This window comes from Podarcis cretensis (assembly GCF_951804945.1).
Source record: "Podarcis cretensis genome assembly, chromosome: 1".
Classification (NCBI taxonomy): domain Eukaryota; kingdom Metazoa; phylum Chordata; class Lepidosauria; order Squamata; family Lacertidae; genus Podarcis; species Podarcis cretensis.
This window is the reverse complement of record NC_137170.1, coordinates 96,220,237-96,233,063: the sequence shown is the minus strand read 5'-3', so window position 1 is coordinate 96,233,063 and position 12,827 is coordinate 96,220,237. Positions and strand designations below refer to the sequence as shown.

Genomic DNA, 12,827 nt, shown 5'->3' with positions numbered 1-12,827 from the left:
CTGCTTCCCTATTTTATACTTATAACAACCCTGTGAGGCAGGTTAGGCTGAGAGACAGCAACAGGTCCAAGGTCACCAAGTGAGATTCGTGACAGAGTGAGGGTTTGAACCCCGGTTGAAGTACAACACACTAACTCACAGATCACCAACCCAGGATCTGCTGGTACCCACAAAGGCCCTTCTTGGCACCTCTGGGCAACAGGCTATCATGGGCACTAAGCTGGCAAACCAGAATATATTATTATATTATGGCAAGTAGTTTTCGGAGCTGGAAGGGTCTATCCCTGCACCCTTGCTTTCTTGGTAGTTTTGAAGGATTTTCAGGCCAAGAAGTGACAGGAATCCTTCCTGATTCTTTTTTCTTTCTTTTTTCTAACTTTTTTTTTTTTTTTTGCTTAGTTGTGTGCAGTTAGAGGCTCACACAGAGCCTTAGCTAGGTGATCTTGTGCTCCTGGCAGAACCATCCAGTTCATGCAATAATCAATAACTTTATTTACAGACATATTTATGGACATATTCCTTTTAGCCAATTTTGCGCCCGCCCCCCCGCCCCGCCGTCTGCGCCACTGGTGGAGGCCTTCCTTGCCACCCCCTAGCTACGGCCCTGGGTTCACACTACTTGGGACAGCAACAGACCTGCTTGGTGGTTGTTGTTTTTTTAAACCCCGGTTTCCCTTAGTCACAGATAAAGTAGGGCTCAGAGAGGGACTGGTTTTAATCGCAAAGAGGCAAACAGATAAAGGAGGGTGGTCCCTCCTCCCTCCTGTGAGACTGGTGGCCACATTCAACAGGTGTCATGATCTGACCACCTGTTTTGAATGACATTTGGGAGTGAAAGATGTTACATGGTTAAATTGCAACCAGCCCCAGGACCTCGTGGTGAAGGGCAAACTATAACTACCTACAAATTAAGGAATTTGTATTCATTAAGTTAGTATAAGCCACTTTGTGAAGGCTCAGCTTCAGGGGAGAATCTACCATGATGCTTCAGGCCCCTAACCCTAAAATGTGGGGTGTAGTAGACCCAATTTGAGTCACACAACTCAAAATTATTATTATTATTATTATTATTATTATTATTATTATTCCATTTCAACAATCCCAAAGTTTCAGGGTCACTAGAACAGATGTTGTAAAGGTATGGTGATCTGTTGTGGAACAACCCCACTGAAGAAGATAACAGTGGTTACCTAGACCTAGTTTCTGTCTAGGGGCCCCCATAACAGTTCGAGCTTCAGGGCCCCCAAAATGTGGGTCCACCACTGCCCAGCTTAACTAATTGACTGAGGAAAGTCTACTGATTTGATATTGTTTATTTTCAGACATGCTCAGACCTGCTGAAACAAAGCAAGCCATGTTAGGCACCGGGCAGTTGCTAGTCCACAGAAAATTACACAAAGGAAGCCTAATACTGCTGCACAAAATGAGGACGACGAATAGCAAAACCAGAGCCCCAATTCTGCTCAGAAGTTATTCATATAGGTCAAGGATCTTTGAGGTGGTGGCAGCTGCTTATGGCTGTGTCTTACAGCTTTGGTCTCACACTTCTGGGACAGAATTCGCCGACCAATTCTGTACCTTGCTATTGTGCAAATGTTTTTCTTCTTCTTTTCCCCCAACTTTTGCATTTTTTTACCCATCGGTAGATTTTCAGCACCACCTAGTTGCCAGATGTTATATTTTGCTATTTTTCTGTGACTTTCCCGTATCCCTCTCTCTGGATCTCCACAAGATGGGGAGTGTGTTATGGCAGCTATCATTGCCAGGCAGTTCAGCCATGTGTCAAAAGCTGCTTTTCCCTTTCCCCTGGGCTGGTGGGAAAGACTGAGCCTGGAGGCCATTTCAGACACTGCCTACATGGTGGTTATACCTGAGAAGGGAAAAACAGAAAACACAGATCACCTGGATCGTATCTGGGAAAGAAATTGGGAGCATTGAGTATTCATGGAGAGGCATTTCCCAGCAGCATGGAACTGAGTTGGGCAAAAGACCATTGAGATTTGATCCAGGAAACAGATCCTAGGGCTGGTTTTGGCTACACCTTTGATTATTCTTAAGCAGGTAAAATTCATTAGACAGATATTGATGTTAAAAGATCCCTGCCGAGAGACACTTACAATCTAAATTTTGACAGAGCAGGAAACAAAGGAAGAAAGTGAGGAATGTAAATGACATGTTAGCTACCAAACAATAGGAACAAATGCAAATATCTGCACTTCAGTTTAATAATAATAATAATAATAATAATAATAATAATAATACTATTTGTACCCGGCCTATCTGTCTAGGCTCCCCCAGCCACTGTGGGGGGCTTCCAACAGATAATAAAAATAATAAAACGCCAAACATTAAAAAAACCTTCCCTATACAGGTCTGCCTTCAGTTGTCTTCTAAAAGTTGTAGTTATTTTTCTCCTTCACATGTGATGGGAAAGCGTTCCGCAGAGCAGGTGCCACTACTGAGAAGGCCCTCTTCCTGGTTCCCTGTAACTTCACTTCTCGCAGTGAGGGAACCACCAGAAGGCCCTTGGAGGAGGGCCTCAATGTGTGGGCTGAATGATGGGGGTGGAGACGCTCCTAAGAAGATAAGGCCACTTTACATAACCAAAGAGTCCTGGGAGTACTACTTTAAATGCCTGTCAACACATCTCCCATTTATAACAGTCAGTTGTAAACCAGTTTGTGCTTGGATTGCTCCATCCACTACTGATAAGACCACTTCACTGGACAAAAACTGCTGGCATTAAGTCCTTTTCATAGCTCACTCTTCCCTAATAAGAACTATCTCACTTTGTGGTGTGTAACATATTCAACCCCGTGATCTGAAGGTTCGCACTCTCAATGATGGCTCACAGAAGAGCTGACACATCCAATTAATGTAACGTCCTCTTTGAAGAACCATGTTTTTGGCATGAAAGTTCCTCCAGCCGGACTATTTATACCTTAGAAGGCACACAAGTTGCACAACGTGTCTGTGGTTTCGCTTTATTTATTTATTCCCACCCCCCACCCCCGTGATTCATATTGTCTTTTGTGTGATGGTGCTAATTATTTTGAAAGCATCCCAAGGACTGTCACTCCACTTTTGTTGACAGCGAATGTGGAAAATTAATTTGAACGGAGCAGCCGAAGATAACAACTTCATCTCCAAATTACCGCTGACTGATTCTGTATTGCCAGATCTAGCAAGTTCACTTCCTTGTCATGTCGCTGAAGAACGTAACACTTTATGGTGAGAGTCGGGCGCAAACCTCTTTCTGAGGATCGTTAGTTGAGCATTCTGAACACTCCTCTTGTAAGCCACTCACAGAAGTCCATGTTGGCAATTCCACAGGCAGGAGCGGCCAATGGGGAGGAGCAATGCTGAGCACCTGGCCTCCCGACTCCAGTGCCACTGCAGTTTGGGGGCAAGCAGGAATGGGGGCAAGGCAGCAGGGGGGTAGGCACTGTGCAGATCTCTGGCACAGCAAATCCAGAACTCCTTTCACTCCTTTTGCTTCGTCCATTTTTTTATCAGCAAATTTAACAAAAAGCAAAAGGGGGGGAGGGGAGACAAAATAAAAATCAAAGGAAAAAGAGAGGGTGAGAAGAGCAGGGGAAATGATACATTATATTATTGCTAATAATAATAAACCACAATCAGTTCATATTACACAGTGGCTATCAGTACAAAAATCTCAAATTAAACATCAGTTAAGACCAGCCCTCCGGATATCCAAATAGGTATCTACACTACATTGATGTGTATATGTAATATATTCAAACATCGCTGGACAGACCACTGTGTAACAGACATTGGGTATTTATTCTTCCAGGCTGAAAATATAACTCTTTCAAGCTGCCTGTTCTCCTATGAGTTTTATTGATATCTAACTGCTACCAGAGTATTTATATCAATCACACTAAAGATACAATTTGTGTTCCATTATATTATGAACGGTGCCCATTTTTCTGCCATCAGGGCTGCTGGTGTAAATCTATGCCTGTAATGAATTTTGTTACATTCGGCCACATTCACAACACACATTTAAAGGGCTATGGTACTACTTTAAACAGTCATGGCTCCCCTGAACCATTTTGGGAGTTTTAGTTTCTTAAGGGTGCTGAGAGTCATTAAGAGACCCCTGTTTCCTCTTCCTGGTACTATTTTCCAGCAGGAGAATTTTTTCATTTGGTGTGCTTATTTCCTCCCTTCTTCATTTGTGAAGCTATTCTGAACAAGGTTGTTTTTAATAATAAATGTAATAATAATAATAATAATAATAATAATAATAATAATAATAATATCTGGATCCTTGACATTCACTCCTTCCATCACATCTCTCCACTAGACCCCTCTGCCAGCAGAAATGCTGCTTGATAAAAAAATTACTTCTTAGGCCTCAACAACAGTCAGAACACATTATTGTTCCACGTGAGCCACAGCAGCGACGGCAAAGGCCCGCTTTATTCCCTACAGACTGGCCTGCTCCTGCTGCTGCCATCCGTCGCCATCAAGCCAGCAGTAACTCCAGCCGGCATTTTAAACACTGCCAGCGGGAGCGGATTTGTTCCCTCCGCCTCTTGTCTCCATGGGCAAGGACAACATGCTACCAGTACGGACGCTACTACCGCTGTCAATTCAGTTGATCGGAGTGTCAGACTAAATGCCCGTTTGCCGCCAGAGCTTGCCTGATTATAGAAATAAAGGATGATGCTATATCTCCTTTAAGGGGGAAGGAAAGTACATAGGAAGCTGCCTGAGTCAGACCGTTAGTCCATCAAGCTCTGCATTGTTCGCACTGACTGGCAGTGCTGCTCCCCCAATAACATAAGAAGAGCCCTTTTCATAGTCTCATTGCTGAGCTGCAATAGGCAGAGCTCAGCAGAGTGGGAAGCCAGCCAACCAGAAGAGTCTCTGAGATGTGCTTAAAGGTAAAGGGACCCCTGACCATTAGGTCCAGTCGTGACCAACTCTGGGGTTGCGACGCTCATCTCACTTTATTGGCTGAGGGAGCTGGCATACAGCTTCCGGGTCATGTGGCCAGCATGACCAGAGCAGCGCACGGAAACACCGTTTACCTTCCCGCTGGAGCGGTACCTATTTATCTGCTTGCACTTTGACGTGCTTTCGAACTACTAGGTTGGCAGGAGCAGGGACCGAGCAACGGGAGCTCACCCCGTCACGGGGATTCAAACCGCCGACCTTCTGATCAGCAAGTCCTAGGCTCTGTGGTTTAACTCACAGCGCCACCCGCATCCCTTGAGATGTGCTTGCCTGGGGGCAAAATCAGCATCCAAAGTCAGGTCCAGTCCTAGTGCTGGTTTTGACCTATAAAGCCTCAAATGGCTCAGGACCGCAATACCTCAAGGACCGCCTCTTTCCATATGAACCTACCTGGACCCTGAGGTCATCTTCTGAGGCCCTCCTCCTCCTCGAGAGGTCCGGAGGGTGGCAACACAAGAACAGCCCTTCTCTGCAGTAGAACACTCTCCCCTGGGAAGTTTGCCTGGTGCCTTCATTACACACCTTTAGGCGCCAAGCAAAAACGTTCCTTATTAACCAGGCCTTTGGTTGTTCTGATTGACATCCTATACCCTTTTAAAATGTGACTCTTTTCTGGGGAGTGTTATTGGGTTGTTGTTTTTCTTCTGATTATATATGTTGTGATCTTTTTTGTGAACCGCCCTGAGGCCTTCAGGTATAGGGTGGTATATAAACTCAATCAATCAATCAATAATAATAATAGGGTCAGGCAAACAGCAATCCATGTCGTCAAGCAATCCAGAGGTCAGGGAATCAGCTGATCATGGGGTCAGTGGTCAAGAGAAGTAGGAAGCAGCAAGGTAGGGCCAGGAACTACAAGCGTTTCCCGCATCTGACTGCTGCTGGAAGCTCTGCTTAAGAAGGCTGAAGCCAGCTGGTTCTCATCAGCACCTTCTCCTCTGTGTCCTCAAAGGCTGTTCAGCTACAGCTGGAGTCATTCCACCTTCTCCCCCTTCAGGCTGGTCAGCAGACTCCTGGCCCATGACAGCCCTGCTGGATCAAGCTCCATCTAGCCCTGCATCCTGTTCTCACAGTGGCCAGCCAGATGCGTGTTGGAAACCCAAAAATACTCTCCCCTTCTGTGGTTTCTAGAAACTAGTATTTGCTACCTCCAACTCTGGTTTTCCTCCCTCAGGGTTTTAGGCAGGGACCATCCGCAGTTGTGATGGGATGCTAAGGATTGGACCTAAACCTTCCTGTAGAGCAGATGTTTTACCACTCAGCCACAGCCCTCCCCCAGAAGTACCAGACGGGGCTGACTTAAAACTGTTTATTGGGAGTTCAGTTAAGGGGAGGAGGGTCAGCAATTGAATGATAAGATGTGGGTAGGGGCAGCTGCCCCTCCTCATCTTTTATAGTGACTCTTTTTAAAAGGTTACAGGATGGGAATATAATTTGGCTAAAATTGAGGGGAGTCGGAGTAGAGCTTATGGATTTCATTAATCACACACACCATTTCCCTCACAATTTGAGCACTTGTCACATCCACAGAGCACTGTAATTTGGCAAATATCAAGGTGGAAGCTTCATTCCAGTTAAATATTTTGTATATGGCAGAGCAAAACTTTTCATTCTTCAATCAGATAGGTTGTGAGGCTACACAGGTGGGACATATGTCCTTCATGCTGGCAAAGTAGTGGGCGGGGCTTTTTAGTAAAGAGAACTACTGTCCTTAACAGGGCCGTCTTTAGCAGATGTGGCGCCAGGGTGCAAATATCCGCCCAGCACCCCCAAATTACCACAGATAGTGTTGTGGTGGCCGTAGCTGTGCACTGCCAGCCATCTGGGGCGGGGGGGGGCACAACTCTCCCCCATGCCGCTGCAGGAAAGCTATCCCTGCAGAGGCTTGGGAGGGAAGCTGCATACCTGTGGAGCGCAGCTGGTGGGCATGCAGGGAAGGCGGAGGCCACCAGCAAAGCCGTGCAGCTCCCCTACTTGCTGGAGTGCCCCTGAGAGGCTGCCGCCCTGGTGCGATGCACCACTAAGCTCTATGGGAAAGACGGCTCTAGTCCTTAAGGATGCAGAGCCTTCGAGAAGGAATTGAAAGAAGGCTTTCACAAAAGGGTAGAGAAAGGATGGGTTCGTAGCTCATACTCAGTGAAAACACAGACACTGGTGGCTGTAGCATTTGGTTGAGATAATGAACTGGAAATGACTACCGTCACAATTCATCTTCCAACAGCAATCTATGAAACTTAGAAACAGATTTGTCCCCTTGCTTACAAAAGGGAAGGATTGAAGAATCCTGTTTTCCCAGTGGCACAATATTGAGTTTGATTGCTAAAATGGGGAAAAAAGCATTAACTCCACAACAAAAGTACTTTTTTGAGGGCAGGCATCATATAGGAACATACATAGGAAGCTGCCTTATACTGAGTCAGACTGTTGAGACCAGCAGCAATTTTCTAAGGTTTCAAGTAGGTCATAGAATCATAGAATCATAGAGTTGGAAGAGACCACAAGGGCCATCGAGTCCAACCCCCTGCCAAGCAGGAAACACCATCAGAGCACTCCTGACATATGGTTGTCAAGCCTCTGCTTAAAGACCTCCAAAGAAGGAGACTCCACCACACTCCTTGGCAGCAAATTCCACTGTCGAACAGCTCTTACTGTCAGGAAGTTCTTCCTAATGTTTAGGTGGAATCTTTTTTCTTGTAGTTTGGAACCATTGCTCCGTGTCTGCTTCTCTGGAGCAGCAGAAAACAACCTTTCTCCCTCCTCTATGTGACATCCTTTTATATATTTGAACATGGCTATCATATCACCCCTTAACCTCCTCTTCTCCAGGCTAAATATGCCCAGCTCCCTTAGCCGTTCCTCATAAGGCATCGTTTCCAGGCCTTTCTAAGCTCTTTCCCTGCCCTGCCTGGAGATTGAACCTGCAAGATTCAGTGCAACATATGTACTCTGAGTTATGTCCCTTCACTAGGACAACACTTGCCATTTTTATAGCTCTCTCTTTCTTTCTTTCTTTCTCTCTCTCTCTCTCTCTCTCTCTCTCTCTTTCTAAAACATTCGTATTCATTTTTTTAAACAAACAATACAAGTAAAACCCAGAGGTTGATGTGCACAGCAAACCACAGAGGAGAACAACGTGCAGATGCCACAGAGAAAGATGGCGTCCATCATTATAGTTTAGTTCACATGTAGATAGCCCCTCCCTTCGATAGGTCTCTTTGGAGAGTGGAAAGACCTTTGTATGTATGTTATCTCAGTAATCCTAATAACCACCCTGTAAGGTAGGCCAGTATCATCACAGCTTGTCTAGGGCCACAAGAAGTCCATGGTTAGGGTAAGATTTGAATTTGGGGCCTCACAACTCAAACAGAAATTTATCCCATAAGCAAATTAAACCAACTCTAAACTGAATCCTGGCATTTTGAATCTCGGGCATATATAAAAGAGAGTGGTGCCTGCAACACATTTATTGTGTGAAAGACAGAGAAGGAGGATGTGGAAGCACCCTTGAATTGGTAAAAAAGATGCACCAGTGGTGTGACTAAGGTGTATTCCTATGTTCCTATGTAAGCAAGAGCAAAGAGTTGAAAATGGCTGGTGATAAATGAGAACCTCCTTCTAATCTGAGGAGCTGGTATAGAGAAGAATTTAATGACGTTACAACAACCTTCCTCGTGGGCTCATAAGGTTCCTTCCCTCCAACCCACTCCTTTAAGATCAGAAATGAGAAACGTCTCATCAGAACTTTCTCAAGTTGTTACTTTTCTCATCCCATCCAACGTCAGGCTGTATCACGCCACATCCAAGCATGTCATGTCAGATTTTTAGCAGCTGCAGTATCCTGGATGCTTAGAATGTCAGTAGATGTGGCAGGCATTGTCAAAGAGCCAGCAGAAACAGAAAAACAAAACTCAAGCCCACAAGCAGGTATGAGGCATGTCTGTCCCTTCATCAGAATGCATGAAAGGCACTACAAAACTCTGCCTCAGTGCTGAGCAGACCAGCAGCAGCAGCACAGGAGCAGAAGAGCTCTGATTAATATTTATAGGGAATGCATTCGACATGGATAAAGTGCAAATCAACATGACCCATGGGGAAGATGATTAGAAATAATTATTATGCCCAAGGTGGAGCATCCATTGTCTTGGGAATTCTGCCTCGTCAAAAGCCAAAATCTGCAAAAAGAAAATCCAAATTCTCTGAACAGAACATTTCCCCCCTCAGTGACTCATCCTAGAATGAAATGTGGCACTTCCCTCTGAGAGATCACTGGGATTCCTGTCATTTCCAGTTTTCATATTTAAAATGGTCAGGTTTCTAGACCTCATGGATGCAGAGAAAAATCCACACACACACCCCAACACACCATTTCCCTGCTTTTGCTCCATTTGCTTTACTATGCAACTGGAACAGAATATCTATCACTACAATTCAAAGACTGAAGTTTGAACCTACCATTTATTTTAGCCACCTAATTTGATTTCATAAACTCCAGCTAACTTGTTTAATTTGCATAGGGTAGTTCAGTGGTGGTTAACCTGTGGCCCCACTTCAGACCTTTTTAGACTACAGCTCCCATTATCCCTGACCACTGCTTGTGCTGTTTGGAGTCCAACAATATCTAGAAAGTCACAGATTAGTCACCCCTCGTCTTTCTATTCTGTACAATTGTGTGCAACTCACGTTCACCTGAGGGAATTTTGCTTCCTTTTAGCCATCATCACAAGATTTGGGTGTTGGGTGTCCAATCTGGCATCCCCATCTATGCAGTCAGAGAAATAGCATGTTTATTTCACCCTGACTGTTGTGACATTGACTTTAGAATGGGATTGGAATCTTGTTAGTAAGGACCAATGTTAGTAAGGACCAAGATGCGTGGTGAAATCAGGAATCACAGCTAAAGAATCCCTGGAAGATGACTATCCAACCTCTGTCTAAAAACCTCCAATGAAGGAAAGCCCACAGCCTTCCAAGGGAGTCCATTCCACTGTTGAACAGCTCTTACTGTCAGATAGTCCTTCCTAACGTTTAGTTGGAATCTCCTTCCTTGTAATTTGAATCCAATTTTACTGTGCTAATCCCACCATGTTTGGTATTGTGGCTTCCACCAACAGTTACCCAAGGTTCACAAGAGGCAGAGTGTTTATTTGAGGGACAATGAAAACAAATTCATACAAATCTGAAGTCTGGGATGGATGCAATTAGAGTGAGTAATCTCCTAAACCCATTCCCACCCAGCTAACACTGTCTATCCTCTTCCCTCTCCCTCTCCCAGCCATGAACTGACTAAAATTCCCACCTATCACCCTGATAGTCATTCTGAGCTCTGTTCAACTCACTTCCACACACTTAACATTCCATGCACCAGAGAGCTGCCTCTCCTATCTCATCCTAGTACAAACCCTTCAACGTGGTTTATTCCAGCAGAAAGGATAGATAGGATGGGCCAGTGTTCTTCAGCCTTGGATCCACAGATGTTGCTGGACCACGACCCTCATCATTCCCAGTCACTTTAGCCAATGCCCAGGAATAATGGGAGGTGTAATCTGGCAACATCTGGGTACCCAAGGTTGAGGAACACTGGGACAGAAGGCTCTGCCAGCTCTGTTATTATACCATTGCATGGTTTTGTGATTCAAAAGAGGCTATATCTCCATGGGGCTCTTATCTTCCTTAAACTCATTGTTGGACCACAGCTCCCAGCTTACAGCAACTGAACTCCAGAGCCAATGCTTTACCAATGCTCCCAGAAGCAGCGTCAAGGGCATTTTAGTAATTTAGGAGATGTGACATGCTTTTGGTCTCCTTTGCCCCCCCTTTTAGCTACCAGCGCATATGTTTGTTTGCTCTGCTAGTCAGGTTATCACACATACTATACTGATATATGCATCTCTGAATCAGTTCAAACTTCCTGATAAAATTTAATTGTGGTTCAGTTCCACAGCAGTCTGCCTCTACCACCACAAGGGTTTTTTTAAAAGAAGAAGAAGAAGAAATATCTCAAAATGTTACCACCATTTTACGAACATTTAATGAGATCTCAAAGTTCACTCACTGCCCTGTAGCAGAAAAGACTTAACAGAGCAACTCTCGAATTCTTGTGTCTTCTCCCCCACCCCTGCCTGCTCCTCTGGATCTGATGCTATTCAGTGAAACAAAAGTTGGCTTTATACCCAAGGAATACATAGTGTAAAAGAAAGGTAACTGAATGCATCAGTAAAACTCAGTGGTGGTTGAATGGCATTATTTTGGGTCTTCAATGGCACAAAACCAAAGGTAGCCAATGTATTACAGGTGTTTTTGGATTACAGCTCCTAGCATCTTCTGATCATTGGCTCTGCTGCTGGTGCTGATGGGTTTTGGAGTCCACACCATCTAGAGAGCGCCACTTTGCGTTAAACCAATTAGAAGAGCTAATGTCTTCTGAAATCGTCCAGCATTGCAGGCATATCAAATCTGAAGGATCACACATAGCTAAAAGATTAAAAGATGCTACCGGGTGTTTGCCTTCAATAAACTGCTCAGTATTCTGCTGCATTGCTTAGAAGTCTGGATTTGAATCTGCATACTAGGGACGCGGGTGGTGCTGTGTTCTAAACCACAGAACCTAGGGCTTGCCGATCAGAAGGTCAGCGGTTCAAATCCCCACGACTGGGTGAGCTCCTGTTGCTCAGTCCCAGCTCCTGCCCACCTAGCAGTTTGAAAGCACTTCAAAGTACAAGTAGATAAATAGGTACCGCTCCAGCAGTAAACGGCGTTTCTGTGCACTGCTCTGGTTCGCCAAAAGCTGCTTAGTCATGCCACATGACCCGGAAGCTGTCTGCGGACAAACGCCGGCTCCCTCAGCCTATAGAGCAAGATGAACGTCGCAACTCCAGAGTCGTCCATGACTGGACCTAACGGTCAGGGGTACCTTTACCATTACCTTTACTAGGGTTAAAATCACCAACTTGTTAGTTGCACCCAGGATTAACTTGGCAGGGTATTGGAAGAAAATCATTTCCAGCCACCAGATCGCTAAGCTCCAAAGAGCCAATTCATTCAGCAGGGGACCATATTATACAATCAATATCAAATAGTGGCATTTAAGTTAGAGAATTAATGTTATAATAATGACGTATTGTTTGTTTTAGTCATAAAATGTTATCCTTTTGCAAAAACGACTGTGATAAATTAAACCATGAATTTCTGTACGTGGCAGCAGCATCCAGTGTAACCCAGTTTGGAATTATTTATCTTGTGTCTTCTTGGAGCAATGCATGGACCAGAATAATAATATTCAGGATTAAGGCTTCCTGCCAGAGTTACTTGGGGAATTTGTCCACCACTTTTCTGCACTATTTATCTAATGCTGTCTCTTGCTCACTATAATTCTGCAAGCAATGGATTCACAAATTGAATCAGAGGGAGAGAGACCCAAACATTTCAAAGAAAGGAATCTGACTGGCAACAGGAAGAAAACAATAGCTTCGTATTTAAATTAATGTGGATACACAATGAAGTTGTACAACGTTGCAAAGGAACTGTGGCTATTACTCCTGGAAAAACTTGAAAGGCATAAAAATTGCTAATGCAATTGAGTCTGATTTCACTTCCCAATGATCTCATTTCAGAGTCGTTCGACCCACTGCAGTTCTGCTCTGAAGAATTTCTGGGGAACATCAAGCTTGAGGGAACTAGTAATGGCAAAAGCCCCATTATCACGTGGTGAGATGTCTCTTTTCAATATGGCTCTACCAGGGGCCTCTATTCCTACCTATAAGACACCCACTAATCAAAGAACGGTTTGACTCACTGTTAGATACAACTGGTTCCCCACTTCTGGTCTATGACCTCTCCACCTA

At 44.6% G+C, this 12,827-nt stretch overlaps 1 long non-coding RNA gene across 1 annotated transcript; it reads right to left on the bottom strand.

The window, feature by feature from the left end:
* Positions 1-1,298: 1,298 nt before the first annotated feature.
* On the bottom strand, positions 1,299-3,264 carry LOC307221382. Its single transcript, XR_013841340.1, has 2 exons — positions 3,156-3,264; positions 1,299-1,870 (listed from the first exon to the last, which is right to left on the bottom strand). It is a non-coding gene; the product is annotated as an uncharacterized lncRNA (long non-coding RNA).
* Positions 3,265-12,827: the final 9,563 nt, after the last annotated feature.